We start from the raw sequence: 18,118 nt of genomic DNA, 5'->3' as shown, positions 1-18,118 counted from the left end.
AATCTGAAACTCAAAAACTGATTAATTAGGGGCTAGAGAGAGAGAGAGAGAGAGAAAAATTAATTAGTGTATAGAAATTTGATTAGTGGTAATTTTTTTTGTTATTTTCAATCTCAACCATCCATCTCAATCCAACCATCCACATTTTTTTCCTTTTCTTTTTAATAGCCCTTAATCAAATTCATCTCAACCATTCATTGAGTCCATCCAAAGGCCCTTAGAGGGACTTATGGACTCAATTGGAGAGGAGGACTCATTAGAACTCCTATATATATATATATATAGAGAGAGAGAGAGAGAGAGAGAGAGCGAGAGGATCTCATGAGTCCATCTAAAGACTTTGAGTCTATAAGTCCTCATCCCAGCCCTTGGATGGTGAAGATGGAGGACTGAGATGGAAACCAAAAAAAGTGGTTAATGCTCTAATTTAGCTATCTCTCTCTCTCTCTCTCTATCTCTGTCTCTCTCTCTCTCTACACATTTTTTTGAAAGGATCTCTCTAAACATTTTAATTAATCACTAACCCATCCTAATTAACCACTAATTCAGTTTATATACTTTTCTCTCCCACCCACTTCTCTCTCAAAAAAACCCCCAAAAATAAAAATTTAAAAACCAAAAAATTAAAAAACCCCAAAACTCCACCCACTGCCAGCCGAGCCATACACCATTACCCACTACTTATGATGAAAATTCAAATATAAATGGCTGAGATTGTGTTTTATTGAGTTTAGACGAGAATTGGAAGTGTTTTTAAAAAAAATCAAACTTATTGGTAGTAGTTTTTAAACGAAAATTATTTTGGTAATAATTCTTAAAACAGTGTAGTATAAAGATATTATTTATCAAAAAACCCAAAATAAAATTTAAAGAAGACCACTAAGATATAAGTTTCTATAGCGTAGGAATCAAAAAATTATATTGCGAGATATTGAAAACATATAGATTGTGAAAGGTTTAAATAGGGAGTATGTGTACGAGTATGTATGTACACAGTGATCGCAAGTGCATTCGAATAATATAAACAAAAAGTAATTATTATTATGGAATACTGTATAGTATTATAAACGACATAAATGACTAGAGAACACATTACATTTTTCTTTAATATCTTCAGTTAAATATGTATACGTCAAGTTTAAAATACTGATTATGACTAACTAAATATTACCTTTAGTTAAATATTTATAAGTTATCTTTTAAATAGTTTGATGTTAAACTTCAAAAATTAATATTTGAGAAAATTCAATCTATTTTATTTACAAGTAAACTCTTAAACATCATTATATATAATTGTTTAAGAAAACAAAAGGTTCAAAATTCTTACAGATATGTTTGACACATAGCACATGCAAGATACAACTTAAATATTTGAATAAGTTGACTTTAGACCATATATGTTAGATACAAAAATAAGTCATGCTATACTTAAAGATTTAAAAATTGCATAAAATTATATTCATATTATTTTGAAAAAATTAATTGATTTGTAATATAACGAATCATGAAATGATATAATTTGAGAACTTCATGTTGATTGTTGCATTATTCGTGTAACACCCCCTTCTTACCCGGCCAAGGTAATTGGGAAATGTTACCTTCTCGGTTTCCCGAGGCGGTGAATCGGAGATACAATAAAGGAACATTCATTATAAATGACAAATTTAGTGATTAAAAACCATTAACTAATGAATAAAATACAAATCATGGCTACTATACTCATCTAACTAGCTATACTCGTCTCGTGACTCATTAAGCTCGTCCCGTCTCCCGCGTACTATCCAAACAAATCTGCACCTAACCTGCTCCCCATATGACCAAAGGACATCAAATGGATCAATGCAGGCCACCCCAAACAAGACAGGTGGCAATTACACAGAAACACAAACTTCAGTTTCAATAAGTAAATAAAGTACGATACGACTCAATAGTGTGAATATGTAACATGACCACTGATGCGAATAAGACGCTACCAAACAACCACCACCATGGTATCAGGACACGCCCAGACATACCGACACCACACTGGTACCGGGACACGCACAGACATACAAAACATTTCAAACAGGTACCGGGACACCCCAGACGTACCGGGTCCGGAAGCCAACCGGATCCCCTGCCAGACGTCGTGTCTCAACCACACGAGTCCCTCCATAACTCAAGCCATTAATGTGCACATCCCTCTTGGAGTGGGAAGCTCCAAGAGGCGACTTTAGCGTAAGATGGTCTCCCAACCGTCTTACGTCTCCAAAACAACAACAACAACGACAACAACAACAACAACAACAACAACAACAACAACAACAACAACAACAACAACAACAACAACAACAACAACAACAACAACAACAACAACAACAACAACAACAACAACAACAACAACAACAACAACAACAACAACAACAACAACAACAACAACAACAACAACAACAACAACAACAACAACAACAACAACAACAACAACAACAACAACAACAACAACAACAACAACAACAACAACAACAACAACAACAACAACAACAACAACAACAACAACAACAACAACAACAACAACAACAACAACAACAACAACAACAACAACAACAACAACAACAACAACAACAACAACAACAACAACAACAACAACAACAACAACAACAACAACAACAACAACAACAACAACAACAACAACAACAACAACAACAACAACAACAACAATTCCTCCAACATATATGATGACGACCAATACATGAACCACAACCAACATATCATAATCATTCGCTGAATGATGTGATTACCACTAAACATGTTATAATGCAAATACTCTAATTATGCAAGCCTAAATACAACATCAACACAAACAACATCACGTTATTGAAACCGAGTAGGATTAACCTACCTTTTTGCAATCTCCTCAAGCTACTCGAATCCGGACCAAAACCGTCTTAAGGGACTGTCTTATCCTATACAAATCACATGATAACTATCACAATACATCCTATACTAATATATACTACAAAGCCCCTTATTATTACCCCAAAATACACATGTTAATCACTAATTAATTACCCATAACGAATTCCCCCAAAAGTTAGGTTTAAAAGACTGGAAAAGGGGAGATTTTTACTTACTAGGTGAAGGAGATGAAGAGGAAGGTGGTAGGTCTTCTAATCCAAGCTTAAATCCCAAGTAAGAGGTGTTTGTGAGAGTTTAGAGAGAGGGGAGAGAGTTTTGAGAGATAAGGAGGAAGGTGGAAATGATTTTAGGGTTAGGGGAGAAAGGGGATTAATACCGTGTTCTAAAAACAGCGGCACTTGACCGAGTGTCGAATCCACTCAGTCGAGTGGACTCACTCGGCAGAGTAGCACTCCACTCGGTCGAGTGGAATCACTCAGTCGAGTGTACCCTTCACTTGACCGAGTAGACCCACTCAATCCGCTGCAACACCATTCGGGGTAGGCTCAGGTCTAGTGTAAGGTTATCCTTCCTTTCTGAGTGCTCTCTTATCAGTCTAAACCTCCTCTCACGCATCCCAAGGTCTATGTACGGGTCCAACAAAGGTCATGTAATACAATATTCCCTCCTTAAAAATGAACTTTGTCCTCGAAGTTCGCCTCACCCTCACCTTTCCTTAACACTTCCTTACGTCTCATTCTTGTCATGCCTTACTCCCATTCTCTTCCTCAAGCCTTTACTCGTCTCTCTCGCTAGTACTCACGCATAGTTATTTACCGCATGTGTTCTTTTATGTTCTCATGTAATTTGTTATTCCTAAATGTTACATTCACTCCCCCTAAAAGAGAACCTTGTCCCAAAGTTCGCCACTCGATCTCTCGCAAGAAGGATTCTCTTTGGTCACTCGATCTGGGCGCATGGGTTCAAGTACAAGTCAAGCTCAACATTTATTCCCACTCTTATGTCTAAGGTTAGTCATATCATGTATAGTATGTGACTCTAGGTATACGTGTATAACTCATGACTCCGTACATAACAATTCGTAATACGGTCGGGTACCTCGTCTATTGTGATTCAGTTTCTTCCATATTCCTTATTCCCGGATAACTCATGTTGTGAATAATTCATCTATCCTCGTATCATATTATCCCACTCTAGTCACCACAAGACTCGATCATGCATAAAACTCACAGAATTCTTACATACCTTCACCAATTACCGCATCATTATTGATCTTAGTAAACACGTCGGATCTAATCCATCAACTAAACATGTTTTTACTACAACACATAAAACGACACATGCTAACGTAAACAACTCATTTCAATTCATTCATTAATGATTTCTACGCTTACACAACTACTAGGGGGGCCGGTAGAGTTATAAAACAGAAGTACTCAATCCATGTCGCTTCAAAAACATCAGAACAAGGTCAAAACAGTCCACATGGTCGAGTGGAGACATAATCGGTCAAGTAGGGGTGTCACTCAGCCGAGTGAGAATGTCACTCGGTCGAGTGCGGGTTTTTATAGAAGGTTTCCAAGGTCTGTTTTCGGCTCACTCGATCACATAGTTGATAGTAGTCCGAGTTGTATCTTTGTATATCTTAGTTTGTTAATCACTGTAACGTAACTTAATTGTTCTTTTATCGACATTTGATTATTATTGTCCTCGGGCAACCGAGATGGTGATGCCCGTATATGCGAGGGAAGGTCTTATTAAGGCTCCTTGGTATATGGGGGTGTCACAATCGTTTGCTGAGGCTTTTCATTAATCTCACATTGTAGGGTTAACTGTTCAAACTCCCTCAGGTAGGTCTCAACTGGTCTCTTATCTTGTTTAAGTTTGGACAGTTTAATAAAGAGATCTTGAGTGTAATCCTTGGTGACAAATTTACTCAACATCTTTTTCTTAAGCTTAGACCAAGACCTAAGTGGTTATTTTCCTTCCCTAATCCTTTGATGTTTCAGGTTATCATACCAAAGAGGAGCATATCCCTTTAGTTTCAAGACAACAACTTTAAAGGCCTTAACATCAGTGTAACCCTTATACTTAAAAATTTTATCAATATCCCTAATCCATTCTAATAAATCATCAGGATTTAGGCTACCAGAAAATTCATGGATTTCTACCTTTAAATGCTTATCTGTGTGCTCGGAAATCCCTTCTTGTGTTCTGATGCTCTCTTCAGATTCTGATTCATACCTAGGTGGTGGCTGTCCTCTCCCTGCTCCCACAAAGAAGCATATCCCTCTACCTCTTCCTCTAGGAGGTGGTTGTCTTCTTGGATCATGGTTTGGAAACCTCTCCATCACTACATGAACAGCATTGAGTAGTGTGTCCACATTTCTTGCAAGAGTTTCTATTATGGTCTCAATACCAGCAAGTCTCTCTTCACTCATGATTGTTTTTGTGTTTTTGTTGTAGGTAGGGATAATGAACTCACGGTTTCTCTCAACCCAAGACTAACACAAAGGTGGAATTGTGTTAAACCTTGCTTTGGTAACCAATTTGCAGTGAAAACCCCGGGGGTCCTTACGAATTGCAAGGAGCATGGGATGTGCAACAAAATGGCAGCCTTAAAAATAATTTCTCCCCTTTTCAAATCCTTTAAAAACAGTAAAATTAAGAGCATTTATTTGCGAAAACTAACCTAAGAAAACATAAAAGATATGGTTGTGAACGAGATAGCAACAGTTTCCACATGGTACCATCCACAACCTACTTGATTAGTAGAGCTAAACTACAAGTTCAACTCCCTAATTCAAGCTGGATATGATTAAGAGCTAAGCCACAGCCTAGCACATGCTTAGATCTCAACCTGGACAGCAGGTTGAGTTTAGTTTACAGCCTGGCACAAAACTAAACTACCCTTACTAACAGACGTAGGTCAATTATCCATAGTCTATGCACAGGATAACTACCAGGCCTGGCGATTAGGAGTGCTTAACCACAGCCTTGCACATGTTAACCACCCTTAATCTAGCAAGGGAATCGCCACTATTGGTTGGACGAGAGTAGCCCTTAGGCAAACCCTAAAGTTTGTGTTTGACACAATAATTTTAATTCATCAAAAAATCTCATTATTACATGGGGGTGTGAGTTCCTTATATAGAGTCTCACATTACATCTTGGCCTTTCATCTAAAACTACATCCTATGGCTACAATTAAAAGGAGAACATGACAAAACAACAAGCTGAAAAATTAACATCCTAAAACTAGTCACATGACTTAAAAGGGACGTCCTTGGCAGCTTGCAAAAGATAATTGATGCTCCTTAATTGTGGCAGCAGCTTTAGGGGACAAAAGGAAGGACCGCATGATGTCATTCGTCCTTGAGCTCTTCTATTATGGACCACACTTTATTCTCCTAGGAATTATCATGATTTAGGAGCCTGAAATCAGCAGCCTGGCAGGTACGGAACCAGGCCAGGGGACGTCAGGCCAGGACCACAATACAGGCGTTCAGGAGCAGGCTCCTGGAAGAGGCTTTAGGAGCAGGCTTCAGGCACAGGTTTTAGGCCTTTTCAGGGCTCTTTTGGTATAAAACCCTGACTTAGCAACCCAGCAGGCTAGAGATTAACAACCCTAAAATCGGGCTTGATAACTCCAACTCAAAATAAACAGCCTTCCCCCCTGTTTACTCTACACATTGACCAAGGCTGAGATGGACCGTCTTGTGACCTCAAAAGGTGTCCGCATATTTGACTTTATCGATCGATTTATAAATATGAAGGACCCTTCTATTTCTTATGTTGCGAGGCGCAGGACCTTCAGGTTTTGTCTACTTCATTGCTATATCCTTCGAGGGCATGTTGATGATCACATTAGAGGTGATCCCCATTTTCTGAGCCTAGTGGAACAAATGGAACTGCGCAAGAGCCCAGCATGTCTTTGCTTAGGGGAGACCATTCTTGGTTTGGATAACAGAAAGGCCAACCGCGAGCTTCCTTATTTGGAAAGTCCCGTCATTCTGCAGGTAAGAACCTACTACTTCTTTCAACCGTCATTTTTTCGTCTTCTTTTTTTTTCACTTTTTTTCGTTTTTTTTTTTTTTTTTTTTTTGAAACATGGGCGTTAATTCCCGTTTTCTTTTACAGGTTTGGCTGATGGAACGACTGCGATTGATCGAGCCCCCAGTTAATGTGCCAGGATACCATGCTTGATCAATTGCAATGAAGACGAGGCTCTATATGGCGGACTTCCTCCGGGTATGCAACTACTGGGAAAATATGTTGAAGAGCAAAGGTGGTCCCTTGATCCGATTGTGCCGTGGTGGCATCTCAGGTCAGTCACTGGAGTCTCATCTTTGGACCCGACACGGTCATTTCGTATCCCTGGCTTGGAATTCATGATTTGCATTTTTCCGGAGAGATTGATGAGGCAAGTGGGCCTTAGGCAGAAGATTCCGAAGCTTGATACCGTTCCTCAAACTGCATTGGCACACACTACAGAGTCTTGTCGAGAGTGGGTAATCGGGTGGGCTCAGAGGAACATGTGGTTCATACCAGTTCCTATTGGCTCCTTATGGGTATCTGACTCATACTTGCAATGGAGAAAGGTTGGTAGTCCCGAAGAACGTGAGAAGCTAAGGAAACACGAGCCTGTGAATTACAAGATTCACGAAGTAGCAAAGGAGAACCAAAAATACTTGACCGAAGAGGAAGAAGAAGCATGATTCCTAGTTACTCGTCCGTCGAAGAAACCGAAAACCGCCTCTGCTGAGAAAATGGTGATAGATCAAAATGGTAACGCTAGACCGTGAGAGAGACCGTTGGTGATTAGGTCGGAGATAGCACAAGAGCTCCTGGCTCGTGGTCGAGACAAGAAGCATGATAAGGGTGACAACGACAAAGGGAAAATGGAAGAATAACCTTAGTCATTTATTACAGTATTATTTATTTTTAATTTGTAATAAACGGCGGGGTTTTAGAATCCTAGCCTAGCATTTATTTCAGCATTTTATTTTATATGTATTTGGCGTATTATTATTATTTATGGAACAATGAAATAAAAAATTTATTAATTAAGAAATTGATGTGATTTTCTTTTATTATTCTTGTCGAATTTCAAATGCAAATGCAAATGTCCTTCTATTTACATTTAAAAAATAAATAAATAATGGGTTATATCCTGTGAAGGATTGCCTACGTATTCATTAGAAAAAATGAAATCAAACCCTGTGCGTAGTTCGAATAAATGTAAAAGAATAATTGTTCGAAGTAAGAGCTTTTAATGAACTTTAGCAAAATAAGCATGGGCTTTTTACTTACTCCTAAAGGGAGTACAATTCAATTTATTTGATGATTGAGGATGTCGGAATGTCAAACCGCGAGAGCATAAAGACATAAGCTTTAGCTGGCCAGGGGAAGGTTTTATTTCGTGTCGCATGAGCGGCACGTGGGTTACCCGAGGCGCATTTTTTGTCCTATGCTAAGGGTAGTACCGTTTTAATTGGTCTAAGTTGGTAGGATTAGAAAATTCATTCCCATCTAAGTCTGTAATCTTAACCGCACCCCCTGAGAGTATGGACTTGACTAAGAAAGGTCCGGCCCAGTTAGGTTTAAACTTTCCTCGTGGATCGACAGGTAGGAGAGCTCTAACTGATTTGAGCACCAAATCTCCTTCTTTGATGTTCCTAGGCTTAACCTGTATTTTAAAGGCTCGTTTGATACATGCCTGATATGTCTGCACGTTATTTAGTGCGCGCAACCTTCGTTCATCCAAGAGGATGAGTTCTTCATACCGATCCCTAATCCATTCAGCTTCTGGGATTTGACTTTTGAGCAAAATGCGTAGGGACGGGATTTCTAATTCAACTGGTTGCACAACTTCCTTGCCATAGGTTAAAAAGAAAGGAGTAGCCCGAGTGGGCGTCCTAACTGAAGTGCGATAACCCCATAGCGCAAAAGGTATTTTGCTAGGCCAATCTCGATAATTGTCGATCATTTTCTTGAGGATCATGATGACATTTTTGTTAGCTGCCTCCACCACGCCGTTAGTTTAAGGTCTGTAAGGCGAAGAATGGTGGTGCTTGATTTTGTATTTGGCTAGCAATTGTGCAGCGTCGGCCTGGAAATGTGATCCATTGTCACTGATGATTTCATGTGGGCAACCATATCGACAAATGATATTGGTTTGTATGAACTTTGCCACATGTTTAGCTGTAAGAGCAGTGTAGGATGCCGCTTCGACCCATTTAGTAAAGTAGTCGATAGCTACCAAAATGAAACAGTGACCTCCTGTCACGGTGGAGTAATCTTCCCGATGATGTCGATTCCCCAAGCAGAAAATGGCCAAGGAGATGTCATGGTGTAAAGCATTGAGGGAGGAACATATTGCACATTCCCGAAAATCTGGCAATTATGGCAATGTCTGACGTATTTAATACAATCTGACTTCATTGTCGTCCAGTAATATCCTAGACGCGTGATTTTCTTTGCCATCATGGGTCCACTCAAGTGAGGACTGCACTCTCCGTCATGAACTTATTCCATCACTTTATGTGCCTGTGAATGATCAAGGCAACGCAAGACAACATCAAGAGATGTACTTTTGTACAATTCTCCTTGCATGAGGAGGTATTGAGAGGCTAGTAGGCGTATTGGGCGTTGTCCCCTCTTATCCATATCCGGTGGGTATGTACCATTGAGTTTAAAGTTTAGAATGGCGGGGAACCAGGGTTCCTCTGGGCATTCTTCCTCATCTGTAAGGAAATGTACATATGCTGGTTCTAACCGCCGTTCGATGCATAGGCATTTCGACCATGTTGTCTGGCATATTGATCACGGCTGCAAGTTTTGCAAGAGCGTCTGCATATTTATTTTCTTCACGAGGTAGGTGTAGATAAGTGACTTGATCGAAGAATTGGGCGACTTGATCTATCCTAGCCTGATAGGGTGCTAGACTTTCACTTCGAATTTTCCAAGAACCTGTAACTTGGTTAATTATCAAGGATGAGTCTCCGTGAACTCGAAGATTCTTAATGGCTAAACTTACTGCTGCTTGTAGACCAATGAGGCAAGCTTCATATTCTGTTGCATTATTTGTCACTTCGAAGTCGAGTTTGACAGAAAGTGGTGTATCCTCGCCGTCAGGAGAAATAAGAACACTCGTATTCCAAAGCCTCTTAAATTTGATGCTCCGTCAAAATAAAGATCCCAAGAGTCTACATTGGTTTGTAGGATATCCTCCTCTGGAAATGACCATATGTCTATTGCTTGGGTATCATTGATAGGATTATCTGCGAAGAATTTGGCAACGGCGCATCCCTTTTTTACTTTCAAAGGTACGTACTTGAGATCAAAATCTGAGAGCATCAAGGTCCACCTTGCCAAACGTCCGTTGAGAACGGGTTTCCCTAAGAGGTATTTGACAGGATCCATTTTAGTGACAGAGTAGCTAAGCATGTAGTGGCGTAGCTTCTTTGTTGCCCACACAAGAGCGAGGAATGTCTTTTCGACAGGCGTGTATTTACACTCGTATTCTTAGAACTTCTTACTAAGGTAGTAGATAGCTCTTTCTTCTTTCCCAACAGTCTGTGCGAGCATAGCACGCATGGCTGTTTCGGTGACTGTGAGATATAAACCAAGAGGTTGATCTCGTTGGGGAGGCATTAGCACTGGTGGCTTAACCAGTATCTTCGTAATCCTATCAAACGCCTTTTGACAGTCATCATCCCATATGGTGTGATCTGTTTTCTTGAGCTTCTTAAAAATGGGTTCGCAGATCATAGTAAGCTTTTATATGAATCGGCTTATATATTGCACTTTGCCTAGAAATCCTCTAACTTATTTCTCTGTCTAGGGTTGTGGCATTTCGATTAAGGCTTTGATCTTGGATGGATCAATTTCTATTCCCCTCTGGCTGATGACATATCCCAGAATCTTGCCTGACGTTATTCCGAATGCACATTTCTAAGGATTGAGCCTCATGTCGTACTTTCGCAATCTGAGGAAGAATTTGCGAAGGTTATCGATGAGCCCCTTCCTATCTTTGGATTTGATAATCATGTCATCCACGTACACCTCTACTTCTTTATGCATCATGTCATGTAGCAATGTGGTCGCAGTGCGCTGATATGTAGCTCCAGCATTGATTAGCCCAAATGGCATAATTGTATAACAATACGTGCCCCACTGAGTGACGAAGGTTGTCTTATGCATATCTTCTATGGCCATCTTGATCTGATTATACCCTGCATACCCGTCCATGAAGGATAACAACGCGTGATCTGCTGTATTATCTACCAATATGCCGATTTGCGGTAGAGGGAAGTCGTCCTTTGGACTCGCTTTGTTCAAGTCTCTGAAATCAACACAAACCCAGATTCGCCCATCCTTTTTAGGTATGGGGACTATGTTAGCCACCCAGTCTGAATACTCGGAAACTTTGATGAACCCGGCTTTGAATTGCTTATCGACTTCTTCTTTGATCTTAAGAGCCCACTCGGTCCTCATCCGACGGAGTTTCTGTTTTACGGGTTTGAAACCTTGTTTGATCGGAATTCGATATTCTGCAATATCCTTGTCGATCCCTGGCATGTCCTTGTAATACCAAGCGAAAACGTCCTTGAACTCGTGTAGGAGGTCGATGAAACTTGCCCTTTCAGTTGGGTTTAAGGTCGTCCATATCCTAAGTTCTTGGGGTTCTAGTTCGGTTTCTACGTTGATGGGTTCGGTGTTCTTTATAACTGGTGCCCCTTCCCCCTCTTGTAGTATTTCTTTAACTATATAGGGAGGTAATTCGACTGAGTCTGGGTCAGGGTCATCCTCATTATCATCATAAATAGAATTGCATTCAGAAAAACACAAGGAGTAAGCAGAATCTGATTTATTCATATTAAATTTTGAAAATAGCTGAAACAAAGAAGCTATATGTTCAGTAGTCAGTGGCGGTAAAGGGACAGCTGCTGGGACATTTCCCAAGCTACTGTTACAATTTGATGTTATGCTAGGAGAAACAAGGGGAAGGGGAGTGACGATAGAAGAAGACTCTCTACCGACTTCTCTAGACTCAGACTTTGATTCCGACTCCGACTCCAACTCTAAATCAAATTCGTTGTCTTCAGAATTTCCTTTGAACATCTCTCCTTCCCCAGTAGTGACCTTGAAGAGCTTTCCTTAGTTGTTAGTCCACTTTCTCCATCCTTTCTGCTGATTCGGGCTAGTGTTAGTGATCAATGTTGTGGGGTTGAAATGGTCATCTTGAAGTATCATGGTAATAATCTCATCCTGCGTTGCTCTGACAAATCGGTCTTCCCCAAACATAAGGCTAACAGCTTGTTCGTCTAAACAAGGTGCTTGACGAGTTTTGACGGTAGGAACCGTTTCTGAAGGGATGAAGTAGCATTCGTGGAAGACCTCAATTCCAGCTAGTTGTATTCCCTTATACTGCCAAGGTTCGGGAAACCCGTGAAAGTATTCTTGATTCCCCTCCCTAACGAAGTATCCATTTACGGTAGAGAGATAGCGTCGCATCTGGATTCCTTTGTTTTTACGATTTTGGAACTGAGTAAGCATTTCTAAAGCTTCTGCGTTTGTGGGCTTGTATCCTAATCCTAATGGTATCCTTTGAGAGTTTCCCTCTTTATAAGGTGCAAAGGTATTCTTCTTGGTGGGGTTTAATGGCATTCCCGGGAAGTATCCCTGGGACTTGAGTATGTGGTTGACCACTAAATTGGAGTATAGGTTGAAGTATAGAGGCGCCAGTTTGCTTTCTACAAGGTTTATGCTCTGAAATCCTCCAAGCTCATATACTGGGTCTGGGACTACTTGATTGCTTGACATTTTCTCTATCACAGCCTTGATAGGTGACGAAGTGATCGTCACTACTTTACCATCTAGAGGAATTTTGATCTTCTGGTGTAAGGTGGATGTTACCGATTTGGAAGCGTGAATCCAAGGTCTTCCCAGAAATATATTGAAGGATGCTTCGATCTCCACTATTTGAAAATTAACCTTTCGCTCGATTGGTCATGTGGCTATAGTGAGGTTGTTTAGCCCTACTACTTTACGTCGTGTTCTATCATATGCTCGAACACCTTGGTTGGTAGGAGTCCAATCTGATTATTTCATGCCCACTTGTATGCTGTCTTTAATGGTATAACGTTGACTGCTGAGCCATCATCCACCAAAGTTATTGGTACGTTCTTCTTTAAGCATGTGACCGTAATGTATATAGCGAGGTTATGACTGGCACTGAAAAGAGGTAAATCATCATCTGAAAAACTAACTGGGGTTTAACTGAGTCTTGGAAGACTCAGTTGTGCGCTACGTTCAGTTTAGCCAGTGCTTGCAGTAAAGCTTGGCGATGGGGAAATGAACTCGCAACTAATTGCCAGACTGAAAGATCAGCCTTTGTCTTCTGCAGTTGTTTCAGTAGATTATCAGTAGATGTATCTTCACCATCATTTGGTGTGATGACATTGGTGTTAGTAACTGGACCATTGACGGTGGGACCGTTCTGAGAGACATTTTGATATGGACGTCCTAAGCGAGTGAGGTGGTCTATATCTTGATCTTCGCTAGCCTTAAATTTGTCCTCACTAACCTTGAGTAGATAGTGTTCTGTGAGGTATTCGTCATCATCGTCATTTGCCTATATCCCATTGACGATATTGAGTTCTCTCAACCTGATGATTTCAGCTTCTAGACTGATTATTTGCTCGACTGGATCGTCAACTACCGCGATTACCTCTTGCATCGTAGACTCTTGAGATAGACTAGTTAGTGGCACGTTTACCCTAGGTATGGTGCCTGGATTGCATAGGGACGCCACTACAGCTTCTAGTTCTGAAACTTGCCTACTCACACTCTTTGCCCATACGATAAAATCGGCAATGGTAGGAGAAATGGTGGAATAACTCCCCTCCTCTTCTAGTACATGAATCTCATCCTCGACTGGAGAAATGCGGTGTGAGTAATCCAAGTTGGATTCTTCATCTGTGATCATCAGAACTCCAAGAGGATTTTGAGTATTGTTAGGCTTGCCTCCGGGAGGTATAGGTAAACGGCCGTCTTTGATCATATCCTGAAGGACATGTTTCAGTTTAAAACATTTCTCCATATCATCTCTTTTGCCTCTGTGATATTCGCAATACATGTTCTCATTCCAAAATTTGGACTTCTTCTCTGGGTCAGGTGTAGGTCCTATGGGTTGGAGCTTACCTTGTTTCATCAACCTTTTCAGAGCGTTGGAGTATGAATCACCAATGTTTGTGAACTTCCTTTGCGGGTTATTCTTCTTAGCAGATTCGACAAGATTAACCTCATCAGTCTTGCTAGTGGAGTCATAAGAACGACTCGTCGAACCCTGATATCCACGACCTACCATTTTGGACAAGAGTCCTTTAAGGATGTCGTCTTCAATTCTCGTTCCTAGCACAGTTAAGTCTTTGAAAGACTTTATGTTTTGGTACCTCAAATGATTTGCATAAATAGGTCTCAAATTATCCACGAACTTTTCCACAAGAGTGGCCTCATCTGGGCGTTCAACAAGTTGGGTGCTAGTCTTTCTCTACCTACTTAAGAAGTTGGTGAAACCTTCTGTCTCGTTTTGGGTAAGAACCTTTAGAGTGAGCATATTGACTTGGATATCAGCATTATCCGCGTATTGTTTAGTAAACTCGATTGCGGCATCGTTCCAAGCGGCAATCTTCTTGTGTTCCAAAGAGTAAAACCATTTCTTAGGAATAGTGTCGAGAGATGAAGGAAAGATCCTTAGGAACATCTCGGGTTTGATGCCTTTGATAGACATATAATCTTTGAAGGCACGGATGTGGTTCAAAGGGTTTTCATGCCCTTTGAACTTTGGGATGTCATTCATGTTGAAGTTGGTTGGCAATTGAGCATTTACCGCCTCATACTTGCGATTATTCTCCCTGTAGATGTTATCTCCCTTAAGGTACATTAGTTGCTCCTCCAAGTATTGGAGTCGCTTTTCAGCTTCAGTAGGACCTAGTGGAGGGTTGACTTCTAGTTGTCCAACAAAGGGTGGAAGGTTGTCATGCATGCTCATGTCAGGAACATCATTCTCTGCAGGAGGAAGTCTAATTTCTACAGCAACAATTCGGCCTTCAATAGCATTGAGGCGAGCATAAGCTTGGTCTTAGCTTGTTTGGAGACGGACGATTGCAGCTAGGATCAGATCATTACTATTTTTTGGTTGTCCATTAACACTTGTGTGACTAGTTCCAGGCATCTTGGAAACTGGGAAAAGAGATTGAGGATGAATCAAAACACGATCGACCATTTTAGCACACTTACTCAAAAAAACTCGACTTATGAAGTGGGAGTGTGCCACTGTGTTAAGTGAGGTTTGAAAATGACAAATTTTGAAATGTTTGTCCTAGGCAACTGTAGTGTGGTTGAGCGCTGACTCGAGGTGAGTTTTTTTTTAAATGGGTTTCGAGGCCCGAATTTGGACTGGACATTTGGACAGAGTTTCGACTCATTTTCGCTATTTTGGGCCACTTTCGAAAACATTTACATTTTAAAAGGGATTTTGATTTTACAGAAATTTCGTCATGGTTTTGTTACAAAATGGTGATCACATATGATATAAGCATTCATATAGGCATTACAACAGTATGATGAGTGCATTTAAAGGGTTTTGGCTTTGAAAGGTGGGTTGTCATACCAAGCAATCAAACCCTAGTCTGTGAAGAGGACCGTGCCAAACATGAGTAAAGTCGGTTCCTAGTCCATTTCCTCGAGTAGTGAAAGCTCTTGATACAAACATGAGTATGTACCACGGTATGGTTGACGTCAATCGCTATTTATCCTTAGGCCCAGATAAGAATTTGGACCGTCCAGATGGGACGATTGGTCGAATGGGCTGGGTTGAGCCTAGGAAGGCCGAATAAAACGACCTAAGAAGGTCGAGTAATGAAAATCGGCAACTGTCTCGTATAAACTATTCCCTAACCTCGTTCAAGTTTCACCCTGGGTAACACGTAAGTGTATAATCCCAAGCGGAGTCGCCAAACTGTGGACATGGGCCACCCGCGACGCGCGCGGAAGCGCTTGAATAAGCGTGCATTTAGGGAGTCGCCACCAATTTTTATGGGAAATTGGAACCGTTCGAATACCTCGTGTCATGTCAAGACACAAAGTAGTGACATGAACACTAAGAACTCGCTACCCTTAGCATTCTGTGTCTAGAATGACTCACGTGGATGCCAATGAACACGGATGTTCACAGAGATCTGAAGTAAGGGGTGAGCGTACGTATTAGGAAGTCCTTTTACTGAACAACTAATCCCGCCCGCCTCGATAGCGACCTCTACTAATGATTAGGGAAATCATTCGTATTTGATATGTTATCGATCATATGCATGCAATGCAACATCCATAGATTAATCCTAGCATGTGAATTAAACTATGTCTGTTAACAAACAATTTAACAATTATTAATGTCGAAGTTGAAAGTTAGAATTGATTACATGTGAATACAAGTGAATAAATCATATAACAAACGATAAATAAATAACGACAAATAAAATAGCGATAATTAAAATTATAATGAATTACAATGATTTAACTGATTTACGTCAAAAGTACACTTAAGACGGAATTTTGAAGAAAATAAAATAAAAAATTAGAAATTAAAGTGACCAAATAGGTCATGTTAAGGGTGATACTACGACTATTATTTAATTAATTACGTAATTAAATCTACGTCAAAGCGAGAACGGGAGTTCAGGGACAGAGATCATCTCAGAACAGGTGCAGCATCTGCTACGTCCCTTAGAAGAGGCACAGCTATTCCTGCGTCTGTTCTTGAGTTGAGTTCTGGCTGTGAAGTTAGAACCGTGGGTAGTTAATGTTCTTTGGTATATTTTACGATCAATTATCGATATTAGACTCAAGTTGAAGTCATTTAGCAGGTTAATTACATATAAAACCATCATAAAAACGATAAACACGAATTAAATGAATTAAAACGAGTTAAAAAACGAATTAAATTTATTTACGATATCGGAAACACAAAAGGAACGAACTTTGAAAGAATTTGACAAACTGAAAATAAACAAAGAAGACGTGTACAAAAGACGAATCCAGAAACTAGATATGGACAAATCGAGTCTCTAAAATCCGAGTTTGATTTAATGACGAAAACCCGCAAATATCGATTTATAAGGGATTTAAGTCGAAAATAAACGTTATTATTGAAAGGAGTGATCAAAACATGGTTCATATACAAAGGAATGAAAGGAAATAAGGAAAATAAGACAAAAAGAACAAAACCACAGAAACCCGAGGAAGAAGAAGAAGAGCAGGAGCAGCGGCAACCTCTGGAAGAGGCACAGCAGGTGCTGCCACCCTTCGAAGAGGCGCAGCTGCTGCTACGTTTCTTCTTGACGTCTGGTAACTGTTGTTTCGTAAAAACAGTTTGTAATAAAGGTTTTTTTAAAATTGGTTTTAATTGTATTTTTGACGTGAATCTTACACTAATCGATACAAAAATAAAAATACAATAAAAAGATGGGATTTAACACCCTCAGACTTACATCTTTGACGAAATGAGATTAACTAAGTTACCGTTAGTGATTACTCGACTCGAATGTATGTAGAAAGTCCCCTCGTTGGAGGATTTTAGATTAATTCATTGATTGATGTGTAGTGGTCAAATTGGTCGGTCATGAAATGTGACTGGTACTCATAATGATCTGAGCTTACGTGGTTGATTGATCAAGGACGTAGGCATCAAAAGCTTAGAGCAAGGTCTAGAATGCAAAGGAAGAAGAGAAGGACGGACACTCGCGTGAAAAATATGGAGACCGAAGGTCTCTATTTATACTAAACAATGTGAAGAGTTTTGGAATGACCCAAACTTTGGAAAGAAATCACGGAAATATTCTGTAAACAGCGAAAACAGGCTGGAGAAGAGGCGCAGCAGCTACTGCGGTCCTTCCAAGAGGCGCAGCACCTGCTGCGTCATTTCCCTAGAGGTTTCCTCCTGCAGAAGAAAGATTTCCGCGTTTCTATTATGGAATTGCGGTGGATCTATATTTATTCCTTAAAATATGATATACGATGATATTTTACCAAAATATATTAAATTAAATTATGGAATAAATATCCGGAATATTCTAGAACGTTCCGACTCGGCATTTTAAATGGTTTCTTAGAAAATGAAGCGGTTCTTGACCCGGGGGTCCAAATGAACTCTAATTACTGT

Source organism: Silene latifolia, chromosome 3 (genome assembly GCF_048544455.1).
Source record: "Silene latifolia isolate original U9 population chromosome 3, ASM4854445v1, whole genome shotgun sequence".
Lineage (NCBI taxonomy): Eukaryota > Viridiplantae > Streptophyta > Magnoliopsida > Caryophyllales > Caryophyllaceae > Silene > Silene latifolia.
This window is presented reverse-complemented; position numbering follows the sequence as displayed.